Source organism: Nerophis lumbriciformis, linkage group LG06 (assembly GCF_033978685.3).
Source record: "Nerophis lumbriciformis linkage group LG06, RoL_Nlum_v2.1, whole genome shotgun sequence".
NCBI classification, from domain to species: domain Eukaryota; kingdom Metazoa; phylum Chordata; class Actinopteri; order Syngnathiformes; family Syngnathidae; genus Nerophis; species Nerophis lumbriciformis.
Window position 1 is genome coordinate 12008739 of NC_084553.2, and position 14553 is coordinate 12023291.

At 40.0% G+C, this 14553-nt stretch overlaps 2 long non-coding RNA genes across 3 annotated transcripts; both read left to right on the forward strand.

Moving 5' to 3' along the window:
• The first annotated feature begins 285 nt into the window (after positions 1-285).
• LOC133608263 (uncharacterized) lies at positions 286-8160 on the forward strand. Of its 2 annotated transcripts, XR_009815535.2 has the most exons (4): positions 286-434; positions 533-739; positions 1364-1461; positions 1582-1709. It is a non-coding gene; the product is annotated as an uncharacterized lncRNA (long non-coding RNA). The 2 variants fall into 2 exon arrangements; XR_012050505.1 differs by lacking the exons at positions 1364-1461; positions 1582-1709 and adding an exon at positions 8027-8160.
• A 745-nt stretch (positions 8161-8905) lies between these two features.
• LOC140678858 (uncharacterized) lies at positions 8906-10180 on the forward strand. Its single transcript, XR_012050506.1, has 3 exons — positions 8906-8994; positions 9140-9202; positions 9300-10180. It is a non-coding gene; the product is annotated as an uncharacterized lncRNA (long non-coding RNA).
• Positions 10181-14553: the final 4373 nt, after the last annotated feature.

The window sequence follows — 14553 nt, forward strand, 5'->3', positions numbered from 1 at the left end:
TCCATACCTTCCTCATACATCCCATCACTATGCCCTTCCATCTCGATGCAGTCACAAATCAGTTTATGCTCAACCGCCAAAAAGATTCAGAGACTCTCACTGTCAGCCACCGCTCCTTGGTTTACTTCCGCTTCCGCTCCTCCGTTCACGCCAAAAAAAAACAAGTTTTAATTTTGTAGTGATTTCTAAATAGTAGAAACCCAACATATCCTGTGAGATGTGTCACGGCGCGTGCTCAGACCCGCTTTTCCCCGGCAGCTGGGTCTGCCGGCACCTCCGCTGGCAGCGCGCCCAGACACGCCCCTGCTCGCGCTGAGCGCAGCACGCCTACGCAGCAACAAGGCTGCAGGCAGTTGCGGATTCCTAATGAGAGGGACCGACATAAAGACCAGTGGAGCCAAGGAACCTTTGCCAGAACATCGCTCATCTTCCCAGTAAGCATCACGTCTGGCATTCCCTCCCTTGGGCTTTGCTCGCCTTCTCTGTGCTCTTTCCGTGTCTCCCTCGTTCATGTCCCTTGTGTCTCCCGCAGTGTCTTCCCCATCATCTGTGATCGTGTTTTGCCTCTCGACATCCATCCGGATTTCTGACTGCCTTCCTCGATCCGACCCCTGCTCGGACACGGACTACCCTGTCAGTCTCCTACCCTCGACTACTTGCCTGTTTACGGACTGCCTCTTCACCTTACCCCCTTGACTCGACGAAGGATACATCCAACACTCACAGACAACAACCTCTGGTAACACTTACACAATTAATTCTACACATCGTCTACACCCATTCAATTAGAGTAGCATACACACGTCACATACTAATTAAAAGTTTCAATAAACCTGGTAAACCAGTGGTCCCCAGCCACCGGGCCGCGGCCCGGTACCGGTCCGTGGATCGATTGATACAGGGCCGCACAAGAAATGTAAATTTAAAAAAAAAATGTTTTAATTAATTCAACATAAAAAACACAAGATACACTTACAATTAGTGCACCAACCCAAAAAACCTCACTCCCCCATTTACACTCATTCACTCATTCGCACAAAAGGGTTGTTTCTTTCTATTATTAAAGGGCTACTGAAACCCACGCAGTCTGATAGTTTATATATCAATGATGAAATCTTAACATTGCAACACATGCCAATACGGCCGGGTTAACTTATAAAGCGCAATTTTAAATTTCCCGGGAAACTTCCGGCTGAAAACGTCTCGGTATGATGACGTTTGCGCGTGACGTCACGGGTTGAAGCAGACATTTTGGAATAGCACGTTGGCCAGCTTAAGTCGTCTGTTTTCACCACATAATTCCACAGTATTCTGGACATCTGTGCTGGTGAATCTTTTGCAATTTGTTCAATTAACAATGGAGACTGCAAAGAAGAAAGCTGTAGGTGGGATCGGTGTATTAGCGGCTGGCTACAACAACACAACCAGGAGGACTTTGAGTTGGATAGCAGACGCGCTACCGTGAGTACAGCTTTGGCTTCCAAACATTTGATTGCTTGCCCGTACGTGCGTGCCGCTATGTGCATGTCACGTACGTAACTTTGGGGAAATATATGTTTCTTGCCGACTGATGGCGGCCAGGGTGTCGTCGAAAGCTACAACGCTGTCCGCCGCCGCGCCGCTGTCCTCACCTGTCTGGGTTGACTTCCTCCGTCTCCGGGCCGCCGACCGCACCGATCATCGTGGTGAAGTCCTTTGTCGCGTTGTCGATCGCTGGAACGCAGGTGAGCACAGGTGTTGGTGAGCAGATGAGGGCTGGCGTAGGTGGAGAGCTAATGTTTTTAGCATAGCTCTGTCGAGGTCCCGTAGCTAAGTTAGCTTCAATGGCGTCGTTAGCAACAGCATTGCTAGGCTTGGCCAGGCTGGACAGCATTAACCGTGTGGTTACAGGTCCAGGGTTTGGTAGTATTGATGATCTTCTGTCTATCCTTCCAGTCAGGGGCTTATTTCTTCTGTTTCTATCTGCATTTAACATACTTGCCAACCCTCCCGGATTTTCCGGGAGACTCCCGAAATTCAGCGCCTCTCCCGAAAACCTCCCGGGACAAATTTTCTCCCAAAAATCTCCCTAAATTCAGGCGGACTCAGATCCTCTACAATATAAAAAAGCGTACCTGCCCAATCACGTTATAACTTATGTGTGCTTATTGTTAGGCAGTTTCATTAACGTCCTCCCAGCGTGGCAACAACACACAACAACAGCAGTCACTTTTTTGTATACCGTAAAGCAGTTCGTCTGCCGTAAACAGCAATGTTGTGACACTCTTAAACAGGACAATACTGCCATCTACTGTACATGTGATGAAATGTAAACTGGAGCCTCCGTGTTTGTTATTTTGTAGTTTCATACAGTATAGGCGACATTTATAAACCCTCGGTTACACTTTTTTAAATAGATTCAATCTTGCACGTGGAAAGTTTAAGTGAGTGTTATGAATGTGTATATGTGTAAATAAATGAACACTGAAATTCAAGTATTTATTTTATATATATATATATATATATATATATATATATATATATATATATATATATATATATATATATATATATATATAATAAAATAAATATATATATATATATATATATATATATATATATATATATATATATATATATATATATATATATATATATATAGCTAGAATTCACTGAACGTCAAGTATTTCTTATATATATATACAGTATATGAAATACTTGACTTGGTGAATTCTAGCTGTAAATATACTCCTCCCCTTTTAGCCACGCCCCCAACCACGCCCCCGTTCCCCCCAACCACGCCCCCCACCCCCCACCTCCCGAAATCGGAGGTCTCAAGGTTGGCAAGTATGGCATTTAAGCACGATGCTATCACGTTAGCTCTGTAGCTAAAGTGCTTCGCCGATGTATTGTCGTGGAGACAAAAGTCTGTGAATGTCCATTTCGCGTTCTCGACTCTCATTTTCAAGAGGATATAGTATCCGAGGTGGTTTAAAATACAAATCCGTGATCAACAATAGAAAAAGGAGAGAGTGTGGAATCCAATGAGCCCTTGTACCTGAGTTACGGTCAGAGCGAAAAAAGATACACCCTGGCGTCCTGCACTGCACTCAAATCCTTCACTCTCACTTTCCTCATCCACAAATCTTTCATCCTGGCTCAAAATAATGGGGTAATCGTCGCTTTCTCGGTCCAAATCGCTCTCGCTGCTGGTGTAAACAATGTGCAGATGTGAGGAGCTCTTCAACCTGTGACGTCACGCTACTTCCGGTACAGGCAAGACTTTTTTATCAGCGACCAAAAGTTGCGAACTTTATCGTCGATGTTCTCTACTAAATCCTTTCAGCAAAAATATGGCAATATCGCGAAATGATCAAGTATGACACATAGAATGGATCAGCTATCCCCGTTTAAATAAGACAATTTCATTTCAGTAGGCCTTTAATATTTCTGGTTCCTACATTATATATCAATATAGATCAATACAGTCTGCAGGGATACAGTCCGTAAGCACACTAGATTGTATTTTTTTATGACAAAAGAAAAAAAAAAACATAACCCCCCCTCCCCAGTTTGGGACCTCTGTGGTAAACCGCAGTTGTGCCCTGGTTGTCGCCTCCTTCCCTTCTCAGTACATAACAAGATGAGCGACAATTTAAGAGATGAGTGCCAATTTAAACTGTGTTATTATACCTCGTTGTTCTGCTTTTATTGTGAAAGTCTACTGCTGATGTGTCTCACTAATTGGTTTAACTTTTGACAAATCACAGCCTCGTAGACACCTGTAAATATCAGTCCGGTAGCAGTCCATTAAAAAAAACATCAAATTGTAATCAAATAGATTTGTGAAAGCTGATCATCAAGAATGGCTCAAATTGACTTAGTTTATTTCATGACTTCTCTCATTTTAGGTAAGTTATGTCATCATGTTTTATAAATACTCTTGTTTTTGTGGTGATAAGAATATATTTTCGATAGAATTCCATGTTGATATGTTTTGTAGGTTGTACAGTTTATTATTATTGGTATTTCTGTAAGGTGTTGTAGTCAATGATGCATTTATTCATTTACCTTGTTCATACAAGTTTCTTTAAAAGAAAAATAGTTAATATCCCACCAGGCAGTAGTGGTTCTATACCAATTTTACGGAATTACAGGGGAAAAATACACTGTAAATTGTTTAAAATGTTTTGATTCAGATGTAGTTTGTTAAAAATAAAAATCTTGCATTATGGTAGGACAAGCAGGAAGTATATCTCCAGCATGTAAAACTTGTTGTACCGGTTGACTGTACCAATGTTTTGTTTAGCAAGAGCTTTCAAAATGTGCACCTTAATGCAGATTAATCGTTTATCATTAATAAAATGATTTTAAAAACTGTACACACTGAAATCATCTGCAGCGCAGAAAGACTCAAAATCCCCAAGATGTCTCTGGCAATGAATTTTGGGCAGTTAGTCCAAGTAGGGGAATGTGGTGGTAGTGGAAGAGTTGAATGCCTCTCATAAATGGGCAAGACAAGGCAAGTTTATTTATAGAGCACAATTCGCACACAATGCAATTCAAAGTGCTTTACAGAAATTTACAAGAAAGCAAAAATAAAACCAGAATAATTTTAAAAGTAATCATAATTCAAATTAAAACAATAGAACAAAATCATCATAAATACAATCATCATTTAAAATCAAATAGAATAGATAAAATACTTTAAGTTGTCTTATGAACAGTTAAATAAAAATGTTTTGCCTGGATTTGGACATTTCTAAAGGCGTGTCTCACATCTTTTGGAGGACTATTCAAGATTTTAGGAGCACAAAACTGAAACACAGCCTAGCCATACTTTGTACTGACTCTGGAAACCAGCAAGAGACCACTCCCTGAGGTTCTCAGAGCCCGAGCTGGTTTATATGGTTCTATCATGTCACAGATGTACTTTGGCACAAGACCATGAAAAGACTTGTACAAAAGGAGAGCTGTTTCTCTGAGCAACACAAGCCAGTGCAGAGACCTAAGCACTGGACTAATATGGTCATATTTTCCTGCTTCTAGTCAGGACTCAAGCAGCAGCATTTTAGAGAGCCCAGTGAGAAAGCTATTACAGTAGTCTAACCTGCTGGGGACAAAGGTATGGATTAGTCTTTCTGAGTCTGGTTTATACATTATTCCCCCGGTTTTTGGCGCTGTTTTTCAGATGGTAAAAAGCTGCTGATGTTATTGACCTAATGTGGCTGTTAAAGTTCAAGTCTGAGTCCATTATTACCCCCATATTGCCCACCTGGTTATTAGGTTTCATGGAGAGGGTCTCAAGGTTACCGCAGTTGCCAATTCCAACAAACTATGTCCTGTGGTTGAGATAGGACTTGAACCAGCTAAGGACAGAACCATATATTCCTACCATGTTTTCCAACCTCTGTAATAAGATGGTATGGTTAACTGTGTCAAAGTCAGCGCTCAGGTCCAGCAGAACCAAGACAAAGACTTTTCCTACGTCTGTTCTGGCGGACATCATTTGTCACCTTGATCAGCGCTGTTTCAGTGCTGTGGGGGGCCTAAAGCCCGATTGGAAAGTATCAAACAAAATGTTAAACAGGTGAAAGTCACTAAGCTGTTGGTATACAACTTTTTCTAGGATTCTGCCCAAGAATGGCAGATTGCATATGGGCCAACAGTTGTTCAGTTCATCTAGACTACTCTTCTTTCAGAGGGGCATAATGACAGCAATTTTTAGGACCTTGGGGAATGTTCCAGTCTGAAGTGAGATGTTAACTAGATGAGCAAATTGTGGTAATAAAATGTTCAGCAAAGGCTTTTATATATATATATAGATATAGATATATATGAATGTATATATATAGGGCAGCACGGTGGCAGGGGTGCTCATTACGTCGATCGCGAGCTACCGGTCGATCTCGGAGGGTGTGTCAGTCGATCACCAGCCAGGCATTAAAAAAATAGTCCTATAAATGAGCAATCATAAATCTTCACTATGACGTCACTTTCGTCACCTGATTGACATTCACGGCACCCGAGGGTCTTCTGAGATGACGCTGGCTGCTGCCAGCTCATTAAAATTACCGACTGGAAGGCTAGAAACACTTTATTTCAACAGACTCTGGCGCCGTACCTGTCGTCAAAACTCCAAAGACCGACTGCACAGTTGCACAGTTGCGCTAACAAAATAAGAGTCTCAGAAAGCTGGCGTGCACAAGCTAGCAAGCTACGGAGTTTGCCGACAATGTAATTCTTGTAAAGTGTATACAAAGGAGTACGGAAGCTGGACAAATAAGATGCCAAAAACCAACCACTTTAATGTGGTATTGGACAGAAAGGAGGACTTTTTTTCTCCTCCATTTGAAAATGCGGACGTTATCAGCAGGGGCGCCGCTAGGGATTTTGGGCCCCATGAAAAGAATCTTTACAGGGCCCCCAACACAGTGTCATTATTTTTTCTGTATTATAATTTCATCATCATTAGGGTCCTCTCTGGGCCCCCCTCCATCATGGGCCCCTAGAATACGTCTCCTTTATCCCCCCTTTTCGGCGCCCCTGGTTATCAGCACCACTGTCTGATTCCAATGAATGCAAAAGTCATCAGAATCAGGTAATACACCAACTTATATTCTTGTCTTCATGAAAGAAAGGAATCTATATGTGTTAAACATGCTTGTATTATATTTAAACACCTTTAAGTTGTTAACAATATTAACTATATGTATTAAACATTCTTGTATTATCATTAAACACCTGTAATTTATTAACAATATTAACTATGTGTTAAACATGCTTGTATTATCATTAAACACCTTTAATTTTTTAACAATATTAACTATATGTGTTAAACATGCTTGTATTATCTTTAAACACCTTTAACTTGTTAACAAAAACATATATTTCATAAATAAGTAAATATAAATTATATATATGAATGAGGTAGATCCCCACGACTTGATCAATTGAAAAGTAGCTCGCCTGCAGAAAAAGTGTGAGCACCCCTGGGTTAGTGCGTCTGCCTCACAAAACGAAGGTCCTGAGTAGTCTTGGGTTCAATCCCGGCCTCGGGATCTTTTTGTGTGGAGTTTGCATGTCCTCCCCGTGACTGCGTGGGTTCCCTCCGGGTACTCCGGCTTCCTCCCACTTCCAAAGACATGCACCTGGGGATAGGTTGATTGGCAACACTAAATTGGCCCTAGTGTGTGAATGTGAGTGTGAATGTTGTCTATCTGTGTTGGCCCTGCAATGAGGTGGCGACTTGTCCAGGGTGTACCTCGCCTTCCGTCCGATTGTAGCTGAGATAGGCTCCAGCGCCCCCCGCGACCCCAAAAAGGGAATAAGCGGTAGAAAGTGGATGGATGTATATATGTGTGTATGTATGTGTATATATATATATATATATATATATATATATATATATATATATATATATGTATATATATATATATATATATATATATATATATATATATATATATATATATATATATATATGTATGTATGTATGTATGTATGTGTGTGTTAGATATATACTGTATGTTTATATACTGCTCACAAAAAGAAAGGGAACACTAAAATAACACATGTATTAAGAATATTATTGGAATTAAGAACAAATATTGTGGAGGCCAACTCATTACCTTGCCTCTGACTGCTGATTGGTCAGCTTCTGTGTGCTGTCAATCATTGTCACATTGGCAAAAGGCAGCGCAGAGGGCCAATCAACAAGCTTGTGGGCGGTCTAAAGAGACAAGTTTCAGCCTGAGAGGCCGTTTTTTCCGCCTGAGGCCAGTGTTTGACTTGTCTCCATTTAATAGTTTAATATTATTTTATTACTATAAAAAGTGCAGGTGAGAAAAACTGCTTTGGAAAAAGTGCAGGTAACATGTCATTTGTTAGTATGGTGATTACTCTCATTACAGTCATGCAAAGTAGATAATGCTGTGTTTATTCGAGATTAAGTCTCTTTTTTTGTGGGTATTAGTTTATAAAAAATGGTCTTAAAGGTGCACCACTACAGCTGAAGACTATTTATCTGTTTTTGTCCCTTTCACAGTTTCTGCACAGGATGTGAAATATTTCCTGAAGGGTCAGGACATACACTTGATGCCATCCATCTCTGAACAACCTATTGAATCTATCTGGCTACATAATGGAAATGATGTGGTATGGTTTACTGGCACGGAGGACTTTGTATATTCTTCATACAAGAACAGAATCACTCTGGACCGGGTCTCTGCAGAACTCACCATCAAAAACGCCACATATGAAGACAGTGGAGTCTATCTCCTAGAAAGGAACATGAACAACAAGCCTGATACTTTCCAGTGTACAATTGAAGTTATAGGTAAGTTTACATTTCCATTCATAAACATTTTAACACAAATATTGAGCACTATAAATATTAACTTGTCTAATCTAGGTTCATTAACAATAGTGTTGATTGTGTTACATTTGAGCTCAAATGTGAACACGACTCAACACTACATGAATCTCCACCCCAAAAACAAAAAAACCATCTGACCTCATGTTGACCATCCTTCTGTTTTCTTACAGACAAAGTATCCAAACCCAACATATCCTGTGAGATGAGCAACACAAAGCAGGCGACACTTGTGTGCTCAACAGAGTCCAAACATCCTCATTTATTAAAGTTTAAGTGGAGCTCAGCAGGAAAGGAGCAGACTGGACCAAATTCAACAATAACTGTCAGGAATGAAGATGATGATCAAGTTTATCGTTGTGATGTCAGCAACCCTCTGACCAATGAAACGGCTTCATTCACCGCTAAGGACTGCTTCCTGGGTAATTATAATCAATAATGATGGCTATGAAATGGTGGTTGTACATATTTAAATCTTATTTTGGATATAATGTACTTTGAAAAGTTGATTTGAGTTCGACTTTTGTTTTTCTGTGCAGGTAAAAGATCAGATGATCATCTGATTTTCATGTTAGTCTGTATCTTCATTCTGGTCATCATCTTGTGTTGTGTTTTATACATAAAACGTCAACATTTAAAAGGTACAGAAACTCGACATGACAAAAGACAATCAATCAAAGTCATATTAGTTATTTATTTAAATGTAATTAATACCTAGTTGGGATGTTAGTTTCCTTACCTCACTAAGGTGATTGGAATGTAATCATCTTTGTGTTGTTGTTTCAGTGTGCAAAGAGCGTGATGAAAACACATCCTTAGACCAACTACTCACTCCTCCCTCCAACTCAGGTAAACTAAGTCATTACACTTATTGTGTTCTGCTTCATATTATTTTTCATCCCGTTTCAGAATGTTTTGCATTTTGACCTTTTTTGGTAAGTTTTAGGATTGAACGTTTTGACTGAGGATGAGGAGATGGATTCAGAAGGAGCCATGCTACTCACTGCTCCTGTTCATGCACTTCATTCCTCTTCAACAGACATAAACACTATCACTGAACTTTCAGAAACCAGCAATAATCAGCAAGTTCATCTGAAAAATTCAGAGGAAAATGTGAAAAAAGATGACTTCCTGAGTGGAAAGGCACTCAGTCACTTGGGGGGCAGAAGCCACATAAAACGAAGAAACACTTGGACAGGAACCAGTTATACATATGACAGAAATGTACATCTCAAAAATAGGAAATATCTGTGGAAGAGAATGAAGACACTTCCTTTGATGGAATTAACAGAATCAGAGTCAGAATCAGCTTTATTGTCATAACAGACAGTTTGAAAACACTGTGAAGGAAGCCATCTTTGATTAACTTAACTTCTTGAAACAAACATGGAGGTTAGCAACATGACCTGTCATCAACTTACAACATTCTAACGTTTCTCCCCAGAAGAATGTCTCACATCTGAAGAAACTTCCATCCATCCATTTTCTACCGCTTATTCCCTTTGCAGTCGCGGGGGCGCTGGAGCCTATCTCAGCTACAATCGCCCTTTGTCACCCCGGAGGGGATGACCTGTCGTTATTACCTGTCACACGTGCTAAGAAAGGACTCGTGTGTAAACACACACACCAGAGACATAAACATGGGAACTCTCCAACTCACAAGAAGTCTGTCTGTCCCAATTCAACTTTTGTAAATTACATGAGCTGTGATGATGTTTGTTGCTATGCATAAGATGTGATTATTCAGTTGCAAGGTTTTAATACCAGACAATGTTTTGTGTTTGTGATGCTGCTATCTTTGCAATGTTTGTAGCTGTGTATGATACATACCGTATCACCTCCTACTCTTCAATGAAAAATGAAGACACATTTAACAATGTAAACAACACATTCATTGTAAACTCAAAATGTATTGTTTGTAATGCTACATTATTTGCATTTAACAAAATTATTGCCTTAAAGGGCGTATGTCTTTATTTAGGACATTTTAAAAATTATTAATAACTTAGCGAGGAGTAGATTAGATGAAGTAAGTAAAGTGGCCATCCAGCAAGTTAAGGGTTGCAGGTTCGATTTCTGCTCCCACCATCCTAGTCTTGGGCAAGACACTTCACCCATCTTGCTCCCACACTGGTGTATGAATGTGGATGAATGTTTGGTGGTGGTCGGAGGGGCAGTAGCCGTTATTTGGCAGCCACGTTTTAGTCAGTCTACCCTGGGGCAGTTTTGGCTACAAATGCAGCTTACCACCATCAATGTGTGGAGGAATGAATGATGGGTTCTCACTTCTCTGTGAAGCACTATGAGTGTTTATAACAGTGCGAAATAAATCTAATCCATTATTAAAGCTTATTCAACTGATGTTGTACTTTTACTATTTAGATTAAATATCCACGATATGTAATATAAATGTAATATCTCAGGTTATATTTGTCATTTAGGAGCGAGGACTATTTCCTGAGCTGTGTCATATATATTTAAATTGGATGTCAATACATGTGTCATGCTGTAGATTTCAGTGTTTGTTTAATAAGTTTCTATTAGAAATATGTTGTACAGTATCACATACATAAACATGACAGGTCATGCACATTTGTAATGTAATCAAATAATCAGCAAAATAAATTGATGTCCATCCATCCATCTATTTTCTACCGCTTGTCCCTCTCGGGATCACAGGGGGGTGCTGGAGCTTATCTTGGTTGCATTGAGGCAGAAGGCGGGGTACACCCTGGACAAGTCGCCACCTCATCACAGGGCCAACACAGATAGACAACATTCACACTCACATTCACACACTAGGGCCCATTTAGTGTTGCCAATCAACCTATCCCCAGGTGCATGTCTTTGGAGGTGGGAGGAAGCCGGAGTACCTGGAGGGAACCCACGCAGTCACGGGGACAACATGCACACTCCACACAGAAAGACCCCGAGGCCAGGAATCGAACCCAGGACATTCGTATTGTGAGGCACACGCACTAAACCCTTGTTTCACAGTGCTGCCCTAAACTGATGTCTGACACTTAAATCCTGAAGGGTATGTTTTGGTGAAAAAAAATAATTGTAAGAATAGTATTTTGCCAGTAGGGGGCAGTGTTTATACATTCAAATACTGCAAGGAGGTTCCTCTCTATAAATGTCAAAACACAAAATGTTGACATCAAGTGGAGAAAAGTATTAAGTTCCTACACATTTAATGATTTTGTTAACGTAGAAAATCCATGCAGACTTTCACTTTCACTTATCTGTTGACAGCTTTAAAGGTTTGATCTGTGTTTGTCTTTCAAGAAAAAGATGTAGTTGCATCAAATAGTCTGAAGTAAATGTAAGATTGCTGTGAGATGGACAGTGACTCAGCATTATTTACTAATGGACTACAAACACCTGACCTATTTCTTTACTTGTGCTGTGGTAGGTAAGTTCTGATGGTCATTTGGAGAAGTCTTGTTCATGTGGAGATGAAAACTACCAAGTAGAATTATTATTTTATAGAAATGTCATGTTACATGTTTAATAGAAATATTCTTACAAACCCCGTTTCCATATGAGTTGGGAAATTGTGTTCGATGTAAATATAAACAAGTCGCCACCTCATCACATGAGGATAAGTTGATTGGCAACACTAAAATTTGATTGGCAACACTAAAATTGGCCCTAGTGTGTGGATGTGAGTGTGAATGTTGTCTGTCTATCTGTGTTGGCCCTGCGATGAGGTGGCGACTTGTCCAGGGTGTACCCCGCCTTCCGCCCGATTGTAGCTGAGATAGGCTCCAGCGCCCCCCGCGACCCCAAAGGGAATAAGCGGTAGAAAATGGATGGATGGATGGATAAATATAAACGGAATACAATGATTTGCATATCCTTTTCAACCCATATTCAGTTGAATATGCTACAAAGACAACATATTTGATGTTCAAACTGATTAACAATAAATACTGATAAAGTTTAGGAATGCTCATCAAACACTTATTTGGAACATTCCACAGGTGTGCAGGCGAATTGGGAACAGGTGGGTGCCATGATTGGGTATAAAAACAGCTTCCCAAAAAATGTTCAGTCTTTCACAAGAAAGGATGGGGCGAGGTACACCCCTTTGTCCACAACCGCGTGAATAAATAGTCAAACAGTTTAAGAACAACGTTTCTCAAAGTGCAATTGCAAGAAATTTAGGGATTTCAACATCTACGGTCCATAATATCATCAAAAGGTTCAGAGAATCTGGAGAAATCACTCCACGTAAGCGGCATGGCCGGAAACCAACATTGAATGACCGTGACCTTCGATCCCTCAGACGGCACTGTATCAAAAACCGACATCAATCTCTAAAGGATATCACCACATGGGCTCAGGAACACTTCAGAAACCCACTGTCAGTAACTACAGTTGGTTGCTACATCTGTAAGTGCAAGTTAAAACTCTCCTATGCAAGGCGAAAACCGTTTATCAACAATACCCAGAAACGCCGTCGGCTTCGCTGGGCCTGAGCTCATCTAAGATTGACTGATACAAAGTGGAAAAGTGTTCTGTGGTCTGACGAGTCCACATTTCAAATTGTTTTTGGAAATATTCGACATCGTGTCATCCGGACCAAAGGGGAAGCGAACCATCCAGACTGTTATCAACGCAAAGTTGAAAAGCCAGCATCTGTGATGGTATAGGGGTGTATTAGTGCCCAAGGCATGGGTAACTTACACATCTGTGAAGGCACCATTAATGCTGAAAGGTACATACAGGTTTTGGAACAACATATGCTGCCATCTAAGCGCCGTCTTTTTCATGGACGCCCCTGCTTATTTCAGCAAGACAATGCCAAGCCACATTCAGCCTGTGTTACAACAGCGCGGCTTCTTAAAAAAAGAGTGCGGGTACTTTCCTGGCCCGCCTGCAGTCCAGACCTGTCTCTCATCGAAAATGTGTGGCGCATTATGAAGCGTAAAATACGACAGCGGAGACCCCAGACTGTTGAACAACTGAAGCTCTACATAAAACTAGAATGGGAAAGAATTCCAACTTCAAAATTTCAACAATTAGTTTCCTCAGTTCCCAATTGTTTATTGAGTGTTAAAAGAAAAGGTGATGTAACACAGTGGTGAACATGCCCTTTCCCAACTTCTTTGTCACGTGTTGCTGGCATCAAATTCTAAAGTTAATGATTAATTGAAAAAAAAAAAGTTTAATCAGTTTGAACATCAAATATGTTGTCTTTGTAGCATATTCAACTGAATATGGGTTGAAAAGGATTTGCAAATCATTGTATTCCGTTTATATTTACCGTACATCTAACACAATTTCCCAACTCATATGGAAACGGGGTTTGTAGAAGAATGTCATTTTCACATCTTTAGTAGAGATTATAGTTGCCAACTCGATGAAAAATAAATAACAGACATCTTGTAGACCGACCTGATTGTCTTCACACATACCAGCGTGGTGAATTGTTTTTGGTCTTTTTTTTACATTTGTCTCAACATTTTAATACTATTTGATTCCAACATGAATTTCAATATCTGTTGGTTTGGGTCTAACAGACAATTCCAAGAAAAGACAAAAACTATCCAATAAAGCAGCATCGACAACATTACCAAGACTCTTGGCAATGATCAAATCAAGAGTGTGCACACTGCTGTGGGTGGACTCCTTTACATGCGACTTAGACCAAACATTTCAAGGACAACACTGAGTTATTTAGCATGCCTGTCATTGGCTACATCCACTTGCACATTTAAGTCCCCTGTAATGACCAAACCGTCAAAAACAGTGCGCACAAATGAAAGTAATTCCATAAAATAATCAAATAAATTTGAATTTTGTAGTGATTTGTAAATAGTAGAAACCCAACATATCCTGTGAGATGAGCGACAATTTAAGAGATGAGTGCCAATTTAAATCATGTAATTATACCTCGTTGTTCTGCTCTTATTGTGAAAGTCTACTGCTGATGTGCCTCACTAACTGGTTTCACTTTAGATAAATCACAGCCTCGTAGACACCTGTAAATATCAGTCCGGTAGCTGTTCATTAAAAAAACATCAAATTGTAATCAAATAGTTTTTTGTAAAAGCTGATCATCAAAATGACTCAACATGTCTTAGTTTATTTCATGACTTCTCTCATTTTAGGTAAGTTATGTCATCATGTTTTATAAATACTCTTGTTTTTGTGGTGATAAGAATATATTTTCGATAGAATTCCATGTTGAT